This window comes from Lissotriton helveticus, chromosome 1_1 (assembly GCF_964261635.1).
Source record: "Lissotriton helveticus chromosome 1_1, aLisHel1.1, whole genome shotgun sequence".
Taxonomy (NCBI): Eukaryota; Metazoa; Chordata; class Amphibia; order Caudata; family Salamandridae; genus Lissotriton; species Lissotriton helveticus.
This window is the reverse complement of record NC_136057.1, coordinates 1,914,746,976-1,914,772,104: the sequence shown is the minus strand read 5'-3', so window position 1 is coordinate 1,914,772,104 and position 25,129 is coordinate 1,914,746,976. Positions and strand designations below refer to the sequence as shown.

General features: G+C 44.4%; 1 protein-coding gene and 1 long non-coding RNA gene across 2 annotated transcripts in view; one reads left to right on the top strand and one right to left on the bottom strand.

The window, feature by feature from the left end:
* Window positions 1-22,815, top strand: part of LOC144754913 (uncharacterized) — a 125,617-nt gene extending 102,802 nt beyond the window's left edge. The window contains exons 2-3 of the long non-coding RNA XR_013594793.1: window positions 22,085-22,174; window positions 22,559-22,815. This is a non-coding gene — a long non-coding RNA (uncharacterized LOC144754913). The remainder of the gene's footprint in view (window positions 1-22,084; window positions 22,175-22,558) is intronic.
* SHCBP1L (SHC binding and spindle associated 1 like) overlaps window positions 1-25,129 on the bottom strand; it is a 1,483,415-nt gene that overhangs the window by 684,917 nt on the left and 773,369 nt on the right. The window lies entirely within an intron of this gene.

Here is a 25,129-nt window from a genome sequence, read left to right as displayed (position 1 = left end):
CCTTGGTGATCTTTGCTGTTTGGAAGATTCTTGAGAATTGTCATGTGAAGGTGTCGCCGACGATTCTGGGAATCGCTTTTTATAGTCTGTGATCAGGAATTGAAGATCATTAATTATCTCAGCCGGCAATACGATCATTGGAGCGACTTGAGTATGTACCTGAGCCCGAACAGTTTCTTCCGTAAAAATAACATCATCTCCGTCATCGTCAGTACTCTGGCATTTGACATTGAGATCTGACGGGCTAGTAGCTTGTTCGAATTGTTCATCATCTGATTCGTCAGCTTGTAGTATGTGAGAAGGAAGCAGTGATTGAACCCTACTGGGTGATGTCAATTCGGGCGTAATAGGGAGTTTGGTGACCTTTTTTGATGGAATTAACTCCGCTTTTTTCCATGGCGTCGATGATGTCGTCATCGACGAGGTCGTCGACGGTGTCGTCGACGTCGATCGTTTTTCAAGCGTCGAGTGTCCCTTCGCCGATGAAGCTGTCGTCGACGTGGCGGTCGTCGACGGTGCGGCTGTCGACGATGTCTTCGTCGACGCGATCGTCGACGGTGCCTTCGCCGTCGTCGATGCGGTCGTCGACGGTACTTTCGCCGTCGTCGATGTGGTCGTCGACGGCAGTTTTGTCGTCGGCGGCGTAGTAGCCGTCGACGGTGCATTTGTCGTCGGCGGTGCTCCTACCGTCGTCGGTGTCTTCGTCGACGATGCGGTGGACGTCGACTGAATTCTCGTCGACGATGTCGGTGTTTTCTGTTTTGTCGACGTCGACGGTGATGACGACGGAGTTTTGACAAACGATTGCTGTTTTTTAATAAGTACAATCGACGATATTGGCTTACCCGTCGTCGACGAGTGGGTGGTCGTCGTCGTTGAAGTCAAGGCTGACGATGCCACCGTCGTCGAGACTGTCGTCGTCGATGTGGAAACATAGTTCGTTTTTCTTGAAGAGAATGTCATGGAAGTAGACGACGAGGACTGCGATGGCTTTCTGAAGGTTGCAGCATCCTTCACAGACGTGTCAGATCTTGCCTCAGAAGACTTTGAAGTAGTCTTTTTGTGAGGGACGTCTGGATGGCCAGGGGAAGCCTCCCTTGGCCTTTTTAAGGACAGTTTTGAGGAAACTGAAGCCATTTCACTGCCCTCCGAGGAGAGCACCTCATCATCTCTGGTTTTGAGTCTGTTTAACCAGAGGAGCAGTCTGCCTTCTCTATCCTTAAGTGTTTTGGTAGAGAATGTTCTACATACCCTGCAGTCCTTTACTGTGTGGTCAGGGTAGAGGCAGTAGAGGCAAGTCTCATGCTTGTCGTCGACGTGCAGTCTCTTCTTGCCACAAGAAGAACAAGCTCTGAAGAGTCCTTTTTTCTGTTGTTCAGCCATAGTTGAAGTATAATCCAAGTTTTTTGAAGAAAAGTAGAGAATTTGAAGAAACCTGAGGAGAGCTCAGGTGGGGACTCCCTAGCACAACGTGCGGTAGAAAATCTGAGAGACTGAGGCTCCTGGCAGGAAGGTTCTAGAGGGAGGTGGTAGCTGATTGGCTACCTTTGGAAATTTGGTCCTTTTTACAAAAGGACATAGATAGGCTACTAAGGCAAGGCCCTTAGGCCTATTTTTCTCTATGTATGTCTATAGGACATTACTTTTCTATTACCGGGGCTCCCATCTCGACGACGGGGAATGATTCAGGCATGTGAATCTATGAAAGACACCCATAATACTGGATAATAACCATAATATGCAGCCTAACATATATACATAGGCTAATAAAGCCAAAACTTACACACGTTCTGAAGCATGAAAATATGCTGTATATAAATGCAATAAACAGGCATGAGCCTAAAATGCATTTCATAACCATGAAAACCTTTTATTTTCATCAAAGAACCTGTTGTAAACAGTTATTAGCCTAAAAGGCTGCATATGAAAAAATGTCTGTGTACAGAAAATCAGACTGCACCCTGCCTTTAAGGCCCCAGAGAATCTGCACACTTTGCCTTTAAGGCTTCCAGGAGAACTCTGTTCCCATCATGCACCACAGGTGACAGTTAGGTCAGTTCTTTTGTACGGTACAGTAAAACTTTAGCAGGAATCTGCACTTAAAAACTTCATATATTGAAAACCTCAATGCTACTGCTCGCCCGGGGAGGCGGGAGGATGCTTATGACTTTAATGAGTATACACCTGGTAGAGAACTAGGATTACAGGTAAGTAACTAATCCTTCTCTTCCAGGGGATACTCATTAATAGTCATAAGCACTGAATAGAGTAGCAAGCTCATACCCACTGGAAGCGGGCAAACAGATAAATGCATAGCCACACTTTAAAACCATAGTGTTTAGCTAGAATTAGCAAACAAATTTCTGAGGGATGCTTGTCCCACTTGTGCATCAACCTGCGCATCAGAATCTATACAGTAATGGCGTGTAAACGTATGCACTGAACGCCAAGTAGCTGCTTTACATATCTCTGACATAGCCACATTCCTAAGGAGAGCTGTGGTAGAAGCTTTACTCCTTGTAGAATGCGCCCTAGGTCACCTGACAAAGACTTGTGGGCTAGCTGATAAGCCAGTAGGATACATGACACTATCCATCTAGAAATGGATCTCTTGGACGCTGCCAAACCAGTATTTGTAGGACCATAGTTCACAAAAAGACGGTCCGTGTGCCTCAAAGACTTTGTTTTATCTAAGTAAAATTTCAAAACCCTTTTTAGATCTAACGAATGTAGAGCCCGTTCAGCCGGACTCGAAGGGTTTGGGAAGAAAGTAGGCAATGTTATGGTTTGATTAATATGAAAATCCTACACCACCTTGCGTAGGAAAGCAGGATGAGTTCTGAGCACCACTCTGTTTCCATGAAAAATAGTGTACGGTTCATTGCAACACAGAGCCTGGATTTCGCTCACCCTACGAGCAGAAGTGATGGCCACCAGGAACGCTACTTTCCAAGATAAGTGTTGTAAAGACGCTTTATGTATGGGTTCAAAGAGGGGACCTATCAACTTGGTCAATACCACATTAAGCTCCCAAGGTGGAGAAGGAGACCTGACTGGAGGATACACCTTCCTTAAACCTTCTAGAAAATCCTTCACCAAAGGCATCCGAAAGAAAGATATCTGTCTTGGCGATTTTCTATAAGCAGTAATTGCAGCAAGATGGACTTTGATGGAATTAAACTGCAAACCAGATTCAGCAAGGTAAAGTAGATAAGGTAAGATCACCTGTTCTTGACCATGAATAGGGTCAAGACCCTTACTCTGACACCAAAGGTAAAAGCGTTTCCACTTAAATCCGTAGGATTGTCTTGTAGAGGGTCGCTTTGCCTCCTTAAGGATGTTCATACACTCCGGATTCAGCAGCAAATGTCCGTACTGGATGACTTCAGGAGCCATGCTGCCAAGCGCAGGGAGGGCAGATTGGGATGAAACACTCGCCCCTCCTGTTTGGACAGAAGATCCGGGCGACAAGGCAATCTCCTGTGTGGCACTTATGAAAACTGGAGGAGATCTGGGAACCACCACTGGCGTGGCCACTCTGGGCAAATCAGTATCATTCTGGAGTCAGTCTTGTACATCCGGTTGATCACTGCTGGTATCAACGCTGTCGGTGGAAAGGTGTACAGCAAGATTTGCCACCAGTCTATCAAAAGGGCATTCCCTTGAGACCCTTTCTGGGAGAACCTGGACGCGAAGACGGGGCATTTTGTGTTTGCCGCGTCTGCGAACAGATCGATGTCTGGTGTTCCCCAAGCCTGGAAAATGCTGTGCGCGACCTCCTCGTTGAGAACCCAGTCGTGCGCTTCGACGAAGTCTCTGCTGAGGTCGTCCGCCTGCCGACTGTTGGAGATGGATTCGATCCTCCCAGCATCCCGTCCTCTGCTTCCACTGATCTTCCAGACACTGTTGTAGAGGACGCATATGCAAACGTGCGTTTGGAACGATGAAGATGCACGATGCCATGGACCCCAGAAGAGAGGACACTTTCCGAACTGTCGGACGTGCAGACTGAAGGAGAAGAATACACTTCGCCTTGATGGATAACCACCTCTCCTCCGAAGGACACACGTTTTCGTTTTCCGTGTCCAGTTGAGCACCCAAGTAGTGGATCTTCTGGGTGGGGTTCATTATGGACTTCTTGTAATTGACTTGAAGACCCAACTTGTACATAAGTTGGAGGCATATCGATAGATGTTCTTCCAGTAGAGATGGGGATGAACTCTTCAGAAGCCAGTCGTCTAAGTACGGATATATGAAAATCCGTCTCTTTCGAAGACAAGCCGCCACTACCACCATACATTTGGAAAATGTTCTGGGAGCTGATCTCAGGCCGAACGGGAGTACTGCGTACTGATAGTGATGAGCAGCTACTTGAAACCTGAGAAACTTGCGATGTTTTCTGGATATCGGAATATGAAAGTAAGCATCCTTCAGATCGATGGAGCACATCCAATCCCCCTGATGTAACTGGGGGTAGACCTGATGAAGCGCCAGCATTAGAAACCTCTCCTTTCCAATGAATTTGTTCAACCGTCTCAAATCCAGAATAGGTCTGAACTCCGTAGCTGGACCTTTTTTCTTTACGAGAAAAAATCGTGAGTACAGGCCTTGACCTCTCTGCTGAGAAGGTACTAGTTCTATGGCCTTCTTCTTCAGAAGAATGTTCGCTTCCTGTTGTAAACGTTTGACATTCCACTGTAACATTTTTAGAGGACGCATGACAGGAGGGGCCTTCTTGAATCTCAAAAGGTATCCGTTCTGAATGATACTCATCACCCATCTGTCCTTTGTGATCTGTTTCCACTCCTCCAGAAACCACACAATACTTCCTCCGACCGGAGTGGCACACGGTTGTGGAGGAAGCCTCCATTCATTGTTTCTGAGGCTGCTTGGCAGCGGATGACTGCTGCCTATTACCATTGCCTCTGCCTCGCCCAGGTCGCCGCTGTTGGAATTGCGACCTCTGTTGATTCTGGCCTTGGTTTTGCGAGGACCAATTCGTCTGTTGGCTCCTCTGCTGGAAAGATCTCTTGTCATAGGGACGAAAATTACCCCGACGTTTAAATTCTTTCTTCTTCTCTAAACCTACGGCCTTCAGGGTGTCCAACTCCACTTTCATCTTGGACATCTCATCGTCAGCATGAGATCCAAACAGAGTCGAACCATTGAACGGTAAATTCACTATTTTCCTCTGGGCCTCAGGCTTTAGCCCAGTAAGGCGCAGCCAAGCCGTACGCCTAGCACAAATACCGTGAGCATAGCCATGCGCTGCCAGATCCGCCTAATCAGCAGCCGCGCTAATGCTCTGGTTAGCCACCAGTCCGCCTTCTTCCACAATCTCCAGGAAATCCTTTTGATCTTCCTTAGGGAGTTTATCCGCAAAACGAGCCACCGAGTCCCATAGATGACGATCATAGCGGCCCAGTAAGGCTGAAGCACTGGCCACTCTCAGGACCGAACCAGAGGTGTTAGCCATTCTACGCCCCAAGGAATCCATGCTCTTGCTATCCTTTTCAGGTGGAGCAGAAGAGGTAGATGCTGCAGAATGCGCTTTTCTGACTGCCACCACAATAAGAGAGTCTGGAGGTGGGTCAGAGCGCAAAAATATTGGATCCTCTTCTGGAGCCTTGTACTTTTTCGCAATCCTAGAAGGACCTGAACCCACAGTAGCCGGCGTCAAGAATGTTTTCATTGCTGGTTCTATCAAACCGGGCACTAGCGGCAGAAGAGGTCTCCCAGACGTTTTGTGATGTAGGGTTTCAAAGATGACTGACGATGTTACTTGGGGAACTGCAAACACAACAATGATGGACAGAATGTGGATCAATGTCACACATTCACCCCAGTCCAAAGATCTGGGCCCAAATCCATCGTTTTTCCACTCCACACCACCCTGGGTTAGACAATGGCGATATGCAAATCAGCGCTGACCCTGTGCCCCATGGGAACAGTCCAGTCCGAACTACAAAAGCCATGTCCTTCCCAGAACGGAAACAAGCATCCGAGGACCGGCCCGGTTTCGAGGTAACACCTCTCTTCAGCCCGGCTAGCTTGATTCCAGTGGTGTGGAGTGCCTGGGACTCACGTCTGAGCATCCCCAGTACACTTAGAGCGGTAACTGCAAACACAACAATGATGGACAGAATGTGGATCAATGTCACACATTCACCCCAGTCCAAAGATCTGGGCCCAAATCCATCGTTTTTCCACTCCACACCACCCTGGGTTAGACAATGGCGATATGCAAATCAGCGCTGACCCTGTGCCCCATGGGAACAGTCCAGTCCGAACTACAAAAGCCATGTCCTTCCCAGAACGGAAACAAGCATCCGAGGACCGGCCCGGTTTCGAGGTAACACCTCTCTTCAGCCCGGCTAGCTTGATTCCAGTGGTGTGGAGTGCCTGGGACTCACGTCTGAGCATCCCCAGTACACTTAGAGCGGTAACTGCAAACACAACAATGATGGACAGAATGTGGATCAATGTCACACATTCACCCCAGTCCAAAGATCTGGGCCCAAATCCATCGTTTTTCCACTCCACACCACACCACCCTGGGTTAGACAATGGCGATATGCAAATCAGCGCTGACCCTGTGCCCCATGGGAACAGTCCAGTCCGAACTACAAAAGCCATGTCCTTCCCAGAACGGAAACAAGCATCCGAGGACCGGCCCGGTTTCGAGGTAACACCTCTCTTCAGCCCGGCTAGCTTGATTCCAGGGGTGTGGAGTGCCTGGGACTCACGTCTGAGCATCCCCAGTACACTTAGAGCGGTAACTGCAAACACAACAATGATGGACAGAATGTGGATCAATGTCACACATTCACCCCAGTCCAAAGATCTGGGCCCAAATCCATCGTTTTTCCACTCCACACCACCCTGGGTTAGACAATGGCGATATGCAAATCAGCGCTGACCCTGTGCCCCATGGGAACAGTCCAGTCCGAACTACAAAAGCCATGTCCTTCCCAGAACGGAAACAAGCATCCGAGGACCGGCCCGGTTTCGAGGTAACACCTCTCTTCAGCCCGGCTAGCTTGATTCCAGTGGTGTGGAGTGCCTGGGACTCACGTCTGAGCATCCCCAGTACACTTAGAGCGGTAACTGCAAACACAACAATGATGGACAGAATGTGGATCAATGTCACACATTCACCCCAGTCCAAAGATCTGGGCCCAAATCCATCGTTTTTCCACTCCACACCACCCTGGGTGTGGAGTGGAAAAACGATGGATCTTTGGACTGGGGTGAATGTGTGACATTGATCCACATTCTGTCCATCATTGTTCTGTTTGCAGTTACTTGGGGAACTGCCATCTTGATGTTAAACTTATTTGCCCCACGACATAGTACATCATTAAATGTGCTCAAATCATCTATGGGAGACACTCTGGAAGGTGGAGTAGATGATATAGTGGGAGAATAGTCTCTATATGAAGAACTTGAAGAGGACGCAGAAGACGTAGAAGATGGTGAAGGGGTTCTACGTCGTCTCTGAGGAGTTGCCGATCGCTGCCTCCTACGCTCCCTCGAACGCTCTCTCACTCGGGATCTAGAGCGTGATCTTCTATGCAGCTCCGACTGAGGGACCGGAGCCCTCATCCCCATCGGTCCTGCATCTGGACGCATCTTCCAATGTCTCAGGCTTTCCAGCCACCTCGGGGACATGTTAAGAGGACGCTCTACACGCTCAGGTGAAGCCTCAGGTGAAACCTGCACAATATGCAGCCCTGCTGAAGACTTGGAGGCTCTGGATACTACACTGTGTTCAGAGTTCGATGAGCCAGATGGGGTCTGTTGTCTGGGCACCACTTGTCTGTCATCAGACACCTGCCCTGAAGTTGAGCCAGAATGCGCCACCACAGAAGAGTCCTGGTGCACTGTCTCATGACCCACAGCAGCCCTGTCATCTTGCTGACCCTGCGGTGAAGACGCCACTAAATGTTGTGGACTTATTTCTGACCTCGACAAAGACCTAAGTGAGGTCCGAGAGGCTGGTCTTGATAGTCTCGAAACTGACCTTTCATCAGGTGGGGGAGACCTAGACTGTGCTCCATGCTTCGAGCCCGAAGCAAGCTTCGACGTCGACTTACGTCGCAACGGAGACCGTGACCTTCTCTTTTTAGGTCTCGACGTCGAATTCTTCGACGCCGATCTTCCTCTCGACGTAGACCTTTTCCTCGACGCCGACGTACATCTCTCCTTCGACGTCGATCGATGACTCCCTCTCGACGTCGACACTGGATCCTTCGACGTCGACACTGGATCCTTTACCGTCGACACTGGATCCTTGGACGTCGACACATCCTTCGACGTCGGACGCCTCTCCTTCGTCCTTACTGCAATCGACACCAGATGTCTCGACGTCGAGAAAGATTTCGACGGCGAGTGTCGAGACGCTGAACCTTGCCTCACCGGCGAAGTCCTCGACGTCGATGGAGCCCTCTTCTACGCCGAAAATGCTGACGGCGATCTGGATCTCGACCTCGAGCGCCCCTTTTTTGACGGCGACGCTCCCTGGAGTCGATTTTTCTTAGTTCTACCTTCAGGAGAAGCTGATCTTCGACGTTTGTGTTGAGAAGATGGCTTGGCAGATGATAACAAGCTCTTGGAGACCTTCTCACCACGACTTTCTCTCTCCAGAAGGCCCAGCAACCTCATTTTCTCCCTTTCTCGCAAAGTCCTACTAGAAAGGTTGAGGTAGTGATAACAATCTTCCACCTTATGAGAAGCTGGAAGACAAATCACACAAACAGAGTGTGGGTCACTTTTTGACATCTTCATCCCACAGGAAGGACATTTGTAAAATAAAGGTGGCATTCTGACTAAAAAATCACCAACAGTTTAGTCAGAAAAAGGTATTAAACCACCACCGGAGTAGTAATTTGTCAAAAAAGAGAAGAAAAAACCAAATTTTGACAGAAAAACTGCTAAACTAGCAGAGCTCAAGTTCCAGGTTCCTCACAGAACAAGCCGGAAAAAAGAACTGACCTAACTGTCACCTGTGGTGCATGATGGGAACAGAGTTCTCCTGGAGGCCTTAAAGGCAAAGTGTGCAGATTCTCTGGGGCCTTAAAGGCAGGGTGCCAGTCTGATTTTCTGTACACAGACATTTTTTCATATGCAGCCTTTTAGGCTAATAACTGTTTACAACAGGTTCTTTGATGAAAATAAAAGGTTTTCATGGTTATGAAATGCATTTTAGGCTCATGCCTGTTTATTGCATTTATATACAGCATATTTTCATGCTTCAGAACGTGTGTAAGTTTTGGCTTTATTAGCCTATGTATATATGTTAGGCTGCATATTATGGTTATTATACATTTATATGTGTATAATTAGTTTAGTACTATGTACTTTTTGATATATTTACACATATATATGTATATTGTTTATGTGTTCCGGGTTCCCGCTCATGGGCGGAGATAATTCAGTGCTTATGACTATTAATGAGTATCCCCTGGAAGAGAAGAACCCCGCCAAATTAAGAATATATCATCGATATATCTATACCAATGCATAATATGTTCAATGCAGATATCATGATGCTCACCATGGAGGACCAAAATATTTACAACAAGGGGTGGTGAGGGACAGAGTCTCTGAATTAAGCAGAATACTCTCACCCAGTCAAGAGATCAGGGCTAGATCCAACACCGTTTTTTAGCTCACTGCACCATCCCAGTTTCAGAACCTGGCTGTATGCAAATTAGTCTGTTCCTGTCCCAGTGCATGGGGAACAGGGCAAACCAAACTACAAAAGCCAATTCTTACACTGGGAAGGAAACAAGCTTCCGGGGACCGGTTTCTGGCATTTCAGCCGTCTTCGGCCCGGCTTGCTTCAATCCTGATGGTGCAATGAGCAAGGGACTCATGTCTGAGTATACCCTTCCACGCTTAGGGTGGACAAAAATATTTACAACAAGGGGTGGTGAGGGACAGAGTCTCTGAATTAAGCAGAATGCTCTCACCCAGTCAAGAGATCAGGGCTAGATCCAACACCGTTTTTTAGCTCACTGCACCATCCCAGTTTCAGAACCTGGCTGTATGCAAATTAGTCTGTTCCTGTCCCAGTGCATGATGGGAACAGGGCAAACCAAACTACAAAAGCCAATTCTTACACTGGGAAGGAAACAAGCTTCCGGGGACCGGTTTCTGGCATTTCAGCCGTCTTCGGCCCGGCTTGCTTGAATCCTGATGGTGCAATGAGCAAGGGACTCATGTCTGAGTATACCCTTCCACGCTTAGGGTGGACAAAAATATTTACAACAAGGGGTGGTGGAGGACCTGCCTCTCCCAGTAGCCCATATGGAGACACATAAAGTAGTTGTTGTTTAAGAAGTAGGTAATCGTGGCTAATAACATCTTGTTATGTTCTGAAATCTGTATCGGTCTGTTGCCCAGGTAATACTGGACCGCCCTGACCCCATCGTGATGGTAAATACTAGTGTAAAGGGATGATACATCCAGGGTTATCAGCCAATAGTCAGGATCCCAAGGTACACCATTGATTTTCCTCAGGAAATCACTGGAGTCCTGTAAAAAAGATGGCAAATTGCCGACAAATTCCTGTAAGAATGAATTAATATACACATTAGTATTCTCCAGCAGACCACTGCGTGCAGAGATAATGGGTCTGCCAGGTGGTCTCTCAGCGTCCTTATGTACCTTGGGGGTGAGGTTGGAAACAGGTGTGGCTGGGTGATCGTTCTTTAAAAACTTGAATTCATCCAGGCTTAAAAGTCCCGAACAACGCCATCCCATCAAAAGAGTGTAAAATTCTGCCTGCGCCTTCCTCATCATGGCGGCATCACAACGTTTGTAGCACGTCGGGTCATTCAATTGGAGAAGAGCTTTCTCCATATACAATGTCCGAGGCCACAAGACAACGTTGCCACCTTTGTCAGACTGTCGCACTATAATGTTACTATCCCCTTGTATTTTCTTCACTAGACTGATATATTTGTTGTTTTGTATGTGATATTGACGGGTGGTTTTAAATGTCTTGACATATAGAGTTTTAATTTCTTTAGTAGTCAAATCATGAACAATGTCAATATTCTCATGTAACATCAATGGCGTGAAGGTGGACCGGGGTTTAAAATTGGTGATACCGGCAGTGTTCAGAAGTGGAGGTTCCTCTGTGCTATGAGTAGCATAGGCTATAATGACAGTAGGCCATGCATTTCATAGCCTATCTATGACCTTTTTTTAAAAAAAGGACCAAACTTAGACACTAGCCAATTAAACGGCAGCACCCTCTAGAACCTTCCCTACAGAGGCTAGTTCCCTCAGATTTTCGAGCAGAAGTGGGAAAAAATATAGTTCAAAGGTAAGGGAGAGCCTCTAGGGGAGGAGGGTGAGTCGCATGTGAATCCATGATAGATACCAATATCAGAGAACTATAGCTGCAGGTAAGTAACCTATTTCTTCTTCAGTATTGGATCTTTCATATATTTACATGCTTGAATCAGAATAGTCAGCAGTAATATGAGTACCTATTATCATATCATTAAATTGCAAACATATCAAGATAATTGCAACACCAACAAAATAACATTAGTAACAAAATCATAGAGGATGGCGGGATAGTAATTAAAATATAAATGCAAAGAGGCTCACCTTACTGAAAAAGATGCAGCGACACCGCTTGTCCCACTGCTGTGTCAGTGTTATACGCAGCATCCAAGCAATAATGCTGGGTAAAGATATGCCTGTTGGACCATGTGGCTGCAATGCAGATTTGCTGTATTGGAACTCCAGCGAATAATGCATTGGAGGTAGAAACAGTTCTAGTTGAGTGAGCCTTGACTCTAGCAGATAATGGTCTTCCTGCAGCGTTAGGGCAGAACTGAATGGCTGTTGCAATACATCTTGCAATGGAAGATTTAGGGACTGGAAGTCCTTTATTCATATTGCCATAAGCAATAAACAATTGATCAGATTTTACAAATTGTTTTGTTCTGTGCATTTAGAATTTAATGCATCTCTTAACATCCAAAGTATGTAAGGAATTCTCAGCCATAGTGAGAGGAGTTCTCAGAACAATAGGCTCATTGAGATGAAAGTCCAAAGGGACATTTGGTATAAATTTAGGGTTAGTCTTTAAAATTACCTTGTCCTTTTTGAATTGCATGAAAGGTTGTCCGATAGTGAAAGCTTGCCACTCGCTAATCCTTCTTGCAAAGGTTAGTGCAAGTAGCTGAGCCGTCTTCCATGACAGGAAATTCACATGTTTTGTGGATAGGTTCGAGAGGGATTTTCATTAACTGACTCAGTACCACATTCAAGTGCCATGATGGAGAAGTTATTTCACTGGTGGAAAAGACCTAAAAAGTCCTTTGAGGAACTGTTTTACGAACCTTGCCAACCATAGGGACACTGAGTTCCCTGATCTCCTGAAACGGGAAATTGTTGCAAGGTGTACTTTTATTGATGAATGTGCAAGGCCCATCCTGGCCAAATAAAGAAGATAAGGTGAATCTGTACTGGTGTCGCAAATAATGGATGTAATTATTTTTCTTGGCACCACATACAGAAATGTTTACACTTAAATTAGTACGATTTATGCATGGATTCTGCTCACTCTTTAGACAAAATTACTCTACACTCAATAGGTATAATCAATTCTCCGAGCTCATTGTCGTCAAGATCCAGGCGACAAGTGCAGAGGAGTGGAGTTGGGATGCAGTATTTCGCCCTTGTTTATGGACAAAAGTGTTGGTGACACTACCAGAGGAAAGTGATGTCGTTCGGAGAGAAGGAGAAGTTCAGTGTACCAGAATTGTCTTGGCCATTTCGGAGCAATGAGGATCAATCTGCATGGTTTTCTCTTCATTTTCTTTAAGACCTTCGGTAATAAAGGGAACTGGGGGAAATATTTTCGACCATCCAATCAAAAAGGTATTTCCCCATGATCCTGTGTGGGGATGCCAGCTTGAATCGTCCACGGGCTTTATTTTCCATGGTCAAAAAGTTGGCTGGATCGAATGTTGCTCCGACGTCACCTGCCTTGGATGAGAACCAATGCAATAATATTGCAAACTACTTTATCTCTAAGGTTGAGACGATTTATAGCTCATTAATACCCTCTAGTGCGGCAGATTTTTTGAGCCTTGGGTCGGATTTGACTGGAGGGAGCCACCAGCCCTCAGCTGCTAAGATCTCAGCGTGGTCCTTCTTGGAGGATCAATCCTTCTTAGATTGCCTAGCTACGGTAAAATCTGGCTCCCCCCTGGATCCTCTCCCTGCTAACATCATACATCAGCTCTCACCTGAAGCTCTTGGTACTCTTAGAGCACTCCTAAACACTTCTTTACGTGAATCCTGTGTTCTCCTAGATTGGAAGCACGCAATGGTGGTTCCTTTATTAAAAAAGCCTGGAGCTGACCCCTCGATTATGTCGAATTTCCGTCCAGTCTCATTGCTGCCGGTCCTTTCCAAGATCTTGGAAAAACACGTCAAAGGCCAGCTTTCAGCTCACGTGGAAAGCTCGGGATTCCTACATTTGTCTCAATCTGGATTCAGAACCCATTTTTCTACAGAAACTACTTTACGAGGGGTCACTGAGAAACTGCACTGTTGCCTAGACAGGGGGGAGACGACGACGCTCATTTTACTTGACTTGAGCGCCGCATTCGATACTGTGTCCCATACCATTCTTCTCAAGTCTCTCAGGTCGGCAGGAGCGGAAGGGCCCGCTTTAACCTGGCTGTCCTCCTTTGTCAGTGACCGTACTTTCCAGGTTTTCTCCTCCAAATCTTCATCGACCGTCAGGACATCAGCATATGGAGTGCCCCAGGGGTCCACTTTGAGCCCGTTGCTCTTCAATATCTATGAGACCCCTGGCGTCCATAGTGGAGGAGGTGGGGTTAACCATATATTCATACGCCGACGACACACAAATCATTTTTTCCTTGTCTTCTACAAAGGAAGGTTCCTTATCCTCCCTTCAGGTGGGGCTACGGCGGGTGTAGGAGTGGATGGGTGCGAATCTTCTGAAATTAAATGGAGACAAGACCGAGGTTGTTATTCTGGGTAAACACAAACATCTTTGGGCCATCAACATTGGCTTCTGGAAATGGGAACTCTCCCCCAACCTGTTACCCAAGTTCGCAATCTTGGGTTTATTATTGATAGCAACCTCTCAATGCGGCAACAGGCGGTAAGTGTGGCCGCCACTTGTTTTACCATTCTAAGATGGCTCCGTAAAATCATCTGGATGCTTCCAGACTCCACCAAAAGAACAGTAGTCCAGGCATTGGTCACTTCTCGCCTAGACTACGGTAATGTGCTGTATCTAGGAGGAAGTCAGGCGGTATTGAGTAAACTACAGGTGGTGCAGAACTCCGCAGCTCGTCTGTTATGTTGTGTCCCTAGGAAATCTTCCATCTCTCCTGTCCTTCGGGACCTACAATGGCTCTGCATTGACAGCTGTATTAAATTCAAGACCCAGTGTCTTGTTTTTAAAATCAATCAAGGAACCGCTCCAGCCTATCTTGAGGAGCTCCTCCATCTATATACCCCTGTACGGCCTCTACGCTCATCCACTCAGGGTAATCTCGTCACCCCAAGTTGCAGACTCACTAGAATGGGAGTTCGCGCCTTTTCATTTCTTGGCCCTAGGCTTTGGAATTCTCTTCCTAGCCTAATGAAACACAAATCTTTCTATCCCAAGTTTAGACGAGACCTTAAGACCTGGCTTTTTTCTCATTATCCAGCTTGCCACCCTTTTTGGTACATAACATCTGACATACTTGCGCCGGGAAACCCTGTCTAGGGTAGCTGTGCGCATTATAAATGCAATAATAATAATAATAATAATAATTGCCTAATATTGGCATTTCTTGTGTGTCTGTGTTGCAAAAAGATCGAGCTTCAGAGTACCCCACTGAAGAAAGATGTCTTTTAGAATCGTAGAATCGAGTTCCCACTCGTGGCAATCTGTTGTCAATTTGCTCAATGTGTCCGCTGGCACATTGGATACTCTAGTCACATGTTCTGCTCTCAGTGTTATTTTGTGCTGTAAAGCCCAATTCCAGATTGTTTGTGCCCGATTAAATAGACCTGCAGATTTTGTCCCTACCTGTTTGTTTAAGTAGTGCAAGCTGGTGGTATTGTCTGTACGGATGACAACCAACAAGCCTGCAATCCTGGGAAGGAATGAACACAGCACCAGAGCTATAGCCTTCAATACTAGGAGATTGATGTGCAATGCTTTCTCGATAGTCGTCCACTTAACGCTGACTGATAGTTCCTGAAGATGAGCAATCCATTCCCCCAGGGATGCATCCGTGTTAATGACTAAATCTGTTGCCTGAGACAGAAATGTCATCCCTTGAGAAACGTTGATTGATACCATCTACCATTGCATAGCTTTTATCATTGTTGGGGTTATCAGGATTACATTGTCGACAGACCCCAGAACCTGCAGCCACTACTTGTCTAGCTGCTCCTGTAGGGGACACATATGAAGTATGCAGTTTGGAATTAGAGCTATGTAGGAGGAATGACTTTTACAGTCAGACAGAAGTGGACTTTCTTTTGAAGATCTTTTGTGCCAGCTGTTTGATTTTGTTCTGCCGTTCTGGAGAGACAAAGGCCATGTCTGACTGGGTGTTTAAGACTGCTCATCACAAATAAATCCACAAAGGGAGAAGGGTCCTAGGGACAGTTTACCGACCAACTCACAGATTTAATACGCAATTCCAACTGTATTCTTCACTAACAAAATCTGGTGGTCAGACAACAGACAAGAGCGAAGCAGAAGACAAAAAAAGAATTTCTACAACAAGAGTGTGAAAACCCAACAGATATACTAAAAACCACAGGAAAGCCACCCACACGAGAAAAGTCAGATTTCCATCAACTGCCAAGAGAGGCCAGTGTCATCATTTGGACATCCTATCATCTAACACGACCTCTTTTGATCACAAAGATAAAGGTGTAGTTTAGATTACATTTACACCACTCAGCCCACAGTAGTAAGAGGTTTAGAGCAAAAGTGACAAGAGTAACCAATGTAGTCACTAAATACACAAGATAGAATATCTATATGGTTGGGTGATGGAAAATGTTGGTGCAGTGCAAGTGAGTGAAAATTAAAAAGGATTTGGAAGAAAAACTGCACTTATTACAAAATCTCTTCCAATCCTCTTAAAAACGTGTCAAAAGCAGCTTTTAACAAATAGGCCATTTGTCAAAAATGGTCAACTAGTTTCAGCCTAATGGGCCACTTGCCCAGGCTTTCTTCAGGACGTAATTTATAAACGGCTACTGCATCTTTATAATTGTGCAAATGTGCATAAACATATTCTTGTACAAAATACCTCCATACCAGAAGGGTGATCTTCACCCCTGTTTTGTATGAGGTACAGGCCTCACCTCACCTGGTAATCACTCAGGTATTGGAAACCCCGCCCTCTCCCTCGGTGCCTCTGGCTTTCCCTGAGATCATGGGAAAGCCCGAGGCACCGACGGCATGTGGGTCGCTTTCCTGTGGTTTTTAGTATATCTGTTGGGTTTTCGCTCTCTTGTTGTAGAAATTCCTTTTTTTGTCTTCTGCGTCAATCTTGTCTCTTGTTTAAGACTGCTCCCAGAAACATTGACAATGTTGTCGGTTCGAGGGTTGATTTCTGAAGCCTTGGTTTGAGACCAAACCATTTAAATAATGACAGGCATCATCCAGTATCCACTTTAGCTTGATGGAATGAAGGAGCTTTTATGATCCAGTCATCTAAGTATGGAAAAACCTGTACTCCGTCTAGCCTCAGATGTGCTACCATTGGTGCCATGCACTTGGTGAATATTCTTGGAGCTGAGCGTAGTCCAATTTGAGTTAAAATGTGTACCAGCTACCTGAAAAAGCAGAAAACTCTGGTGACTACAATGAATCAGGACATTATGCTTCTTGAAGGTCCAAAGCGGTCATGTAATCCCCAAGGTTCGAAAGGCTTAAAACATCCTGCAGGGTGACCATTTGAAATTACTGTTATTTCAGGTATTTGTTTAATTTTTTAAGATCTAAAACAGGGCGACAGGCTACTGACTTTTTCATGATCAGGAAGAAACAGGAATAGAAGCCTGGACCCCATTGGCATTTTGCGACATTCTCTATCGCCCCTTTTTGCAGCATTATAGCAACTTCCTTCAATAGTTGTTTCAGATGGATAGTAACTGACCGTTTTGGTGGCGCGTTTAGAGGTTTGGTGACAAATTCCAGGGTATGCCCTCGTTGTATGATGTCGAGGACCCATCTGTCTGTTACATTGGCCCACTGCCAGTTGTACTAGGAAATGTGTCCTCCTAATAGTGTGGATTTGGGGGAGATAGCCAGCCGTAAGGAAAGATCATTGCTTTCCGTTGACACCTGCCCCCTAGTGGGCTGCTTTCCTCTGGATGGCTTCTTGTAAGCTGCTGCCAGCAGCTTCCTGTACTGCTGCCTGTATTGTGTACTATACTGACCTTGATAAGGCTGGTATTGTTGCTAATAGCTTTGAAATCCTCCTAAGATTGAATAAGTACCTTTCCCTCTAGTTACTCAAAAGGGTTGCTTTCAAAACTGTAAAGTTCCTAAGGTCTTTGCGGTATCAGTATCCGCCTAAATGGATTGAAGCGTTTTATCGATATGCTTTCCGAATAGCGCTTCTCCGCCATGAGGCATGTTCCAGTCTAAATGTTGTCGCATTCAGCCAACCTTGCCTGCGTTGGACAGCTGCTCAAGATTTGCCAATCAAATCTTCCTAAAATTGCCACATAATTCGCTGCTCTGTCAGTGCAGCCAGGCTGGAGAAATGTTTGCCAATCATGTCCAGTCTACGCCCTTCCCTATCTGGTGGTGTTGTGATAGGAGTAGCATGGTCAATGAGCTTCTTGGCTGATGATCAAATCTAGCTTCACTGGTCCAACTAGGCATGCAGGGCACACATCCAGTGCCTTGTACTTATTATCCAACCTGTGCATAACAGCTGCGACTGTGGTTGGGCTTTTCATTATACAGACCCCTTCTTGCCAAATAAAATCTACAATAGAGATGGCCCTTATCGATTTTTTAATTGTTTCTTTAAAATCATTAAAAAAGCAGTGTGTCTGCTTGGTTGAGAAGGGTAATTGAAAGTGCTTTGCCGCTCTTTCCATGATATTGTGGAAACCTCCAATGTCATCAGGAGGAGAATCTACAGGAGAAGCCGCCGGAGGAGATGTAGTTGTTATTAAGTAATCATCCCACTTGTTATTAGTGGAAACACAATCCCTTATCACTTCCTCTTCTTCCTGATCTCCATCGGAATTATCATGTTCATCCGTTTGGGGTTCCGCAAGAGGCAAAAATGATAGAGGGGTTCCTAGAATTTGTAGAGTGCACGCCTAGGAGGCAGCATCTTTTGTGTGGATTGAGCTGAAGGTGGAACCCAAGGAGCAGGAGTAGACGAAACAGGCTCTGGAAAGCGTCTATAGTAGTCCTGCAACATTCCTTGTAGATTGGTTACCAAGTCCAAGGGAATTTGTATTGAGCGCTCTTGAGAAATATACTCAGTATAAAGTTGATATTCCTCCTCATAATATTATTCAACATCAACATTTTGGCATTTTACATTCAATTCTGAAGGCATATGAGCGGCTCTAAATCAGTCATTATCAGATTCTTCTGCCAATAGTATAACTGGTGGGAAAGGCAATACCTTGCTTGGAGCCATGTGAACTGGTAGAAGTACGTCAGCTTCAGACTTATCAGAATAGGAAAGATGCAACACCGGCACCAGAAGAGTTAAAGGTGCCCCAGAAGACATATCCCGGGACCCCGTTAACAAATCCCTTGTCGAAGAGGATTTTAACACTTTCGCAGGTAAAACAATACTTTCTGGTGGAAGTATTGTCGACAAGGCTGTCGTCGTTGGTGCCATCGACGATGTCCTTGACCGTAACTTCTTTGATGAATGTTCAGTCGACTGTGGTTTCTTTAGGATATCCGTTGATATGGGTGTCTTTGCCGGCGGTAAGTGATCCTTAACTGCCGACGAGGATATCGATGAGCAATTAGAAGAATGCTTTGTCAACGAGGGTGAAGACTTAGAAGCCGTTGATGATATCAGTCTACATGTAACAACCGTCGTCAAAGCTGTCGGAGATGATGACATTATGAAAGGCAAAGAAGAAAACAAGTTACTTACCTGTAACTGTAGTTCTCCAGTATTGGAAACTTTCATAGATTCGCATGCCTGAATCATTCTCTGTCGTCGAGACGGGAGTCTCCGGTATATAAAAAAGCAATGCTTAGTGTATAGCAAACTGAAAAGAGGCCTAGGCCCCTTTCCCTTTTGCAACCCATAACCTTTGTTATGTAAAACAGACCAAACTTGTCTCTAGACCAATCAGATCTCCTCACACTCTAGAACACTCCTGAGAGAACCTTTTGCCCCTCCGATTTTCACGCACTTGTGCCATAGACACCTTTCGTGCTAAATCCAAGGGGAGCCGCTCAGGGGAGGAGGGTGGGTTGCATGTGAATCTATGAAAGCTTCCAATACTGGAGAACTACAGTTACAGGTAAGTAACTTGTTTTCTTACTCCAGTATTGGAGCTTTCATAGATTCACATGCCTGAATCAGAATATCAAGCAGTAAATCATAGCACATTTTGTTATGTCACCTAAAACCATGAACTAGGCAACATAAGTCATCTAACAATAGTAGTAGCCAGACAAATATATATATATATATATAGATAAATGCTCATAAATCATATATAATACAGCAAATGACAATAAAATGTGCTTATATCATCAGCCAAGGAAGGAGGGATGGTACAGAAGGCTCACCGTTACTGAAAAGGTTCCTCAGTACTGCTTGTCCCACTGCCACATCCTTCTCAGTAGGTGCATCAAGGTGGTAATGTCTGGTGAAAGGATGCATATTCTTCCAGGTAGCAGCCCTGCAGATATCCTGGATAGGTACGCCCGAAAATAAAGCAGTGGAGCTCGACACTGCTCTCGTAGAATGTGCACGAACACATGCATGTAATGGCTTCCCAGTAGCCTGATGACAGTACTGTATTGCACTTTAAATCCAACGGGCAATTCCCCGTTTTGACAACGGGAACCCCTTCCCGGGGGCACTAAAAGCCATGAATAATTGGGTATATTTCCTGAAAACCTTTGTTCTTTGTAAGTAAAACTTCAGACAACGTCGAACATCTAAAGAAGGGAGAGTTTTCTCTGGGAAAATGCCATTATCTAGTTTAGACAATGCTTTGGTCTATCCTGAATCTGCATTTATAGACTTAATTGACCCCTAATGACTAATATTAATTCGCCTATCGTCCCCTTTCCCACATAGAGATAATAAATTAATATATACCCAATACAGTATTCCTGCATAGAAGACATCCTGACCTATAACTATAGCTAAGCTTTCTATGTATATTCTGTAATAATCTGGAGCTGCTCAAAGTATGGTAAATATATAGATATCTCTACTATCCATCTTGGTAGTCATGAGAAATATATAGAGTCCACAGACTAGATCCCTTTAGATCCTTGGTCAACCATTTTATTGACTCTTTATCTCAGTGACGTCACCAGCTGTACTAGCAAGTTTTATGTACATGTCTATATCTCTTTTCTGCCACATTAATAATATCTCGTTTTTCCTTTGAGTTTATAGAACAATATATTATCATATCCAATGTGATTTATTACCCTGGTATTAATTTTGATGGATCGGCTCTTTTAGAAATTTTTATTATGAACTTTCAACTCTACCATAATTATATAATCGAGAAACAGACCCTTTTCTTTTCCCCGTATACACTTCAGAGCACGTCTTTACTCTATAAACACCCGACATTTTGGAACAGTCTGTGATACGAAGATCACTGTTGATTAGTCCTTTTCTGCTGTTTAGTATCATGCAGCCGTCGTCACTATGTTTCCCGCGCCCCGTCAGCTGTCAGGGATTTAAAAAGGGCATTCCACCCTGGCTATTATTCGTCTTGCTGCGTTGGAGGACGGGACGCCATGCCGCTATTTTGGAAGCAGCACTATTCTGCTGTGTTCCATTTACCCATCAAATATCCCTTTGAAGGTAAGAGTTACCGAGCGCAGCTATACTGAGATTTGAGTGTTCGCTTACACTTCTGTGGCTATCTAGAATTAATTATGCTGCGCTAATATTATAGGTAATCTTGCATTTCTAACCAAGGATACTCTATTTGTTTCCTGCAGTAATGAGATTACAAATGGATTAAACTGTCCTCCTCTGCTGATGTGTACCATACATCACGTATTTTAAACTACCTATATCAACACAGATAAGGTAATGGAACCCTTGGAGTTCTACCTGCTTTTTATTTATTCATTTAGTGTAAAGGATATATCACCTTGGTTTGCCTCACTATTGTAATTTAATTCAGTTTCCATTATGTTGTTTTTTCTATAGCTATACTCGTAAACCACTGATACTAGTGGCGACTTTCCAATATAAAGTATCTCACTATTATGTACAGATACTGTACATGCTATCAACGCCGTCCTAACTAATAATACAGCAAGAAAATTATATATTTTATCAGGTAAATATATTAATAGATAGGTATATTCAGCATGGCATGATAATATAAGTCTTTGGAGAGTGCAGATTACGATTTCTATAATAATTCATTGTCATACGTCTCCTTTCGGTTTCTATTATACTGCCTATTGCCCTAGGAGTCTGTATACATATCTTTCTAACTCCATTGCTCCCTCATGTTGATATAGCTCCCATATCGTTGATCATGTTTTGCCAAGTTTAACGATACGTTACAGATATCAGTAGACTCAGTCCTTATCATATATTATGATAAGTTTTATATACATTTTATTATTAATAAGACTCTATCCACCCTTACCCTCTATAAAGGTTATGTAGACCACCGTATTCTGTAGCTATATGCCATTCTACCATACCTCTAACAATATCAACAATTATTGATTTGGAGTTACCATCTTTTTAGCGAAATTTTGCCAACATGTCATGTTATTCGTGTGGCCTATTGTGGTTTAAAGAGAATACATTATAACACATATTTGTGTCTCTCCACTGAATAGAAAACTGTTCTTTATCAAGTGACCTCTCGTTTATCCATATTTGAAGATGTCATCTATCCTGATGTAATGCTATGAAAAACTACTCTGAATGTAAGTTATTAATCATGTATCAATGCATACTTAATCCGGATGTATGATAGATTGGTATGCCCCATTTCAATGTGATTATAATTGACGCATATTTTTTTAGTTATTATTACACATTGAATAAACATATATATTATATTCTATTGATTGAGTACTGCACAATTGTCACAAGAATTTGTCCATCATATGACAATGAGTGAACAAATTAGTAGACCAGACAGGTTGAGTGTTGAGAACTTTCAAGTCTGATTTATACAAGGTAAATCTTTTTAAACTATAGGTTGTTTTTGATAAAATACTGCTATGAACCTTCATGAATTCTTGTTTGTTCATATTGTATAAATCTAGATATCTGATACCTGTTTTTTCTTGTAAATATAATTTCAGGATATCATCTATGACTCCTGAAGAAGGCGTTTTCTGCCGAAACGCGCGTCGAGTTTCTGTTCTTCTGTATTTTAGTCACCAATTGTAACTGTGAATGTATTTTTAACTGTATTGCATATTCATCTGTAACGTTATCTCTTTTAACTTGTTGTTCATTTTGATGTATGTCTTAAGATACTTACCTATGTTTATCATATAGTCTGATTTTTTTCTATATGATTTTTATTATGCTAATTAAAAACATGTTTTTTATATAATTTTATCTTTGATTGTTCCTTCCACTACTGGGTCTGGTTAATTGTTCACCTATCTTAGTGGATGGCCTAAGTTTTTTTATTCACATACTCCAGAGTTTTCTCTGCAGCCATCGACGGTTGAGGGAAAAACCTTTTAAGGATCAACGGCTCATTTAGATGAAAATCTTTTGGTACTTTTGGAATGAATTTGGGATTAGTCCTGAGGACAATCCTGTCCTCTCTGAACTGTAGAAAAGGTTCCTGAATTGTGAGAGCTTGTATTTCCCCCACTCTCCTGGCTGAAGCGAGAGCTATCAGAAGGGGCACTTTCCAGGATAAGAATTTAAGATCCACCCTGTGAATTGGTTCGTAGGGCTGTTTCATCAACTAGGATAGAACAATGTTCAACTACCAGAGCGGTGGTGGAGGCCTTATAGAGGGGAAGGCCCTAAATAATCCCTTCATGAATTGTTTACATAATTCTCTCCGACCATAGAGATGGACCTGAGGAAGTTCTCCTATATCGATAAATCGCCGCCAGATGCACCTTAATGGAAGCATGGGCAAAACCATATTTTGCTAGCATCAGAATATATGGGATGCTTTGATGTGCCACTGAATTCAGAGGCTGGAGATTGTTTTCCTGGCCCCATAAACAGAATCTCTTACACTTCATCCTATACGTTCCATTTGTGCTCTCAGCCCTGGCCTTTGATAGTATATCCCTGTATTCTGCAGAAATCTCGAATTGGTGAAATTTGGGTATTCAGGAGCTAGGCAGCTAATCGCAGTGATTTCGGGTCTGGATGAAGCACCTGTCACCTGGACATAGTCAAGAGTGCTGGTATCAGCTGTAGACGAATTGGACAATTCTCCAACAGTAAGAGCAACTCTGTGAACCAGTGTTGCTTGGGCCACCAAGGGGTTATCAGTATTACCTTGACGATTCCTTCTTTATCTTCGTGAGCACCCGTGGCAGGAGGGGAATCGGTAGAAAGGCGTAGGCAAAGAAGCATGACCATGCCATCGAAAACGCATTCCCCCACGACCCCCGTTGGTGATGCCAGCTTGCGAAGAACCGGCATTTTTTGTCTGGGCTGTTGCAAACAGATCCACTGTCGGAATTCCTCATTCGCCAAAGACTCTTAGTGATATGTCCTAGTTGAGCTCCCACTCGTGGCAGGTCAATTTCTGTCTGCTGAGAGTGTCCGCTTTGATGTTCTGATCTCCTGGAAGGTGCACCGACTTTAGAGCTACTCCATGTGCTACAGCCCATTCCCATATCTTCTGTGCTTCCCGCGATAGGGAGAGTGATCTTGTGCCTCCCTGTTTGTTGAGATAGTGCATCGCAGTTTTGTTGTCTGTTCTCACTAAAACAGACCTTCCCTGAATTCTTGGTAGGAAAGCCAGCAGCGCCAAGTCTACTGCTCTTAGCTCCAACAAGTTGATGTGAAGTTGTTGTTCCTGCTATTTCCATCGACCGCTGCCCTGCAGATCCTGAAGGACTGTCCCCATCCTTCCAAAGATTCGTCCGTGGTAATTACCAATGGAGCTGGTTCGGTAAGGAAGGAAAGACCCACCAAGATGTTTCTGCTTTGGGGTCCACCATGGTACTGCCTGCAGCATAGCTGGCGTGACTTGCACTTTGTCCTCGAAGGATTACTTTGCCTGGTGCCATTGTAGATCCAGCTCCTCCAATGGACGCATTTTTATTCGGCAAAGAGGAATGAGAGGTATGCACGAGGACATCATCCCTAGGAGTGATTTGTATTTGCCTACTGAAAGACACTTTTTTCTCTTGAACTCCTTGGCCAGAGTTACAAGTTCCAGTTGCCTCTCTCTGGAGGGAAATGCTTTGTTCTTTAAGGTACCCAGAATTGCCCCTAGGAATGTGATCTTGTGGCTGAAGGGATGATTTAAAAAAATTCAAAGTCAGCCCCAGTTCTGCAAACAACTGTATGCATGCCGTAGTTGATGTCTGAGCTGAAGCTTCCTATGGTGCTTTTATCAACCAATTGTACAGGTATGGAAATACTTGGTGTTTTTGTTTTCTGAGAAAGGCTGCCACTGGCGCTAGACATTTCATAAAAATTCTCGAGGCAGACTTGAGGAAAATGGCAGCACTTTGAACTGGTAATGGTCTACGGCCACTGTAAACTGAAGATACTTTCTGTGGGAAGGATAAATGGGGATATGAAAATATGCATCTTGCAAGTCTAGGGTGGTCATATGATCCCCTGGGTTTAAGAGTAGTAGAATGTCTTGGAGGGTTGCCATCTGGAATGACTGTTTTTTGAGGTAAGTATTCAGAGATCTTAGGTCTCATATCGGACAC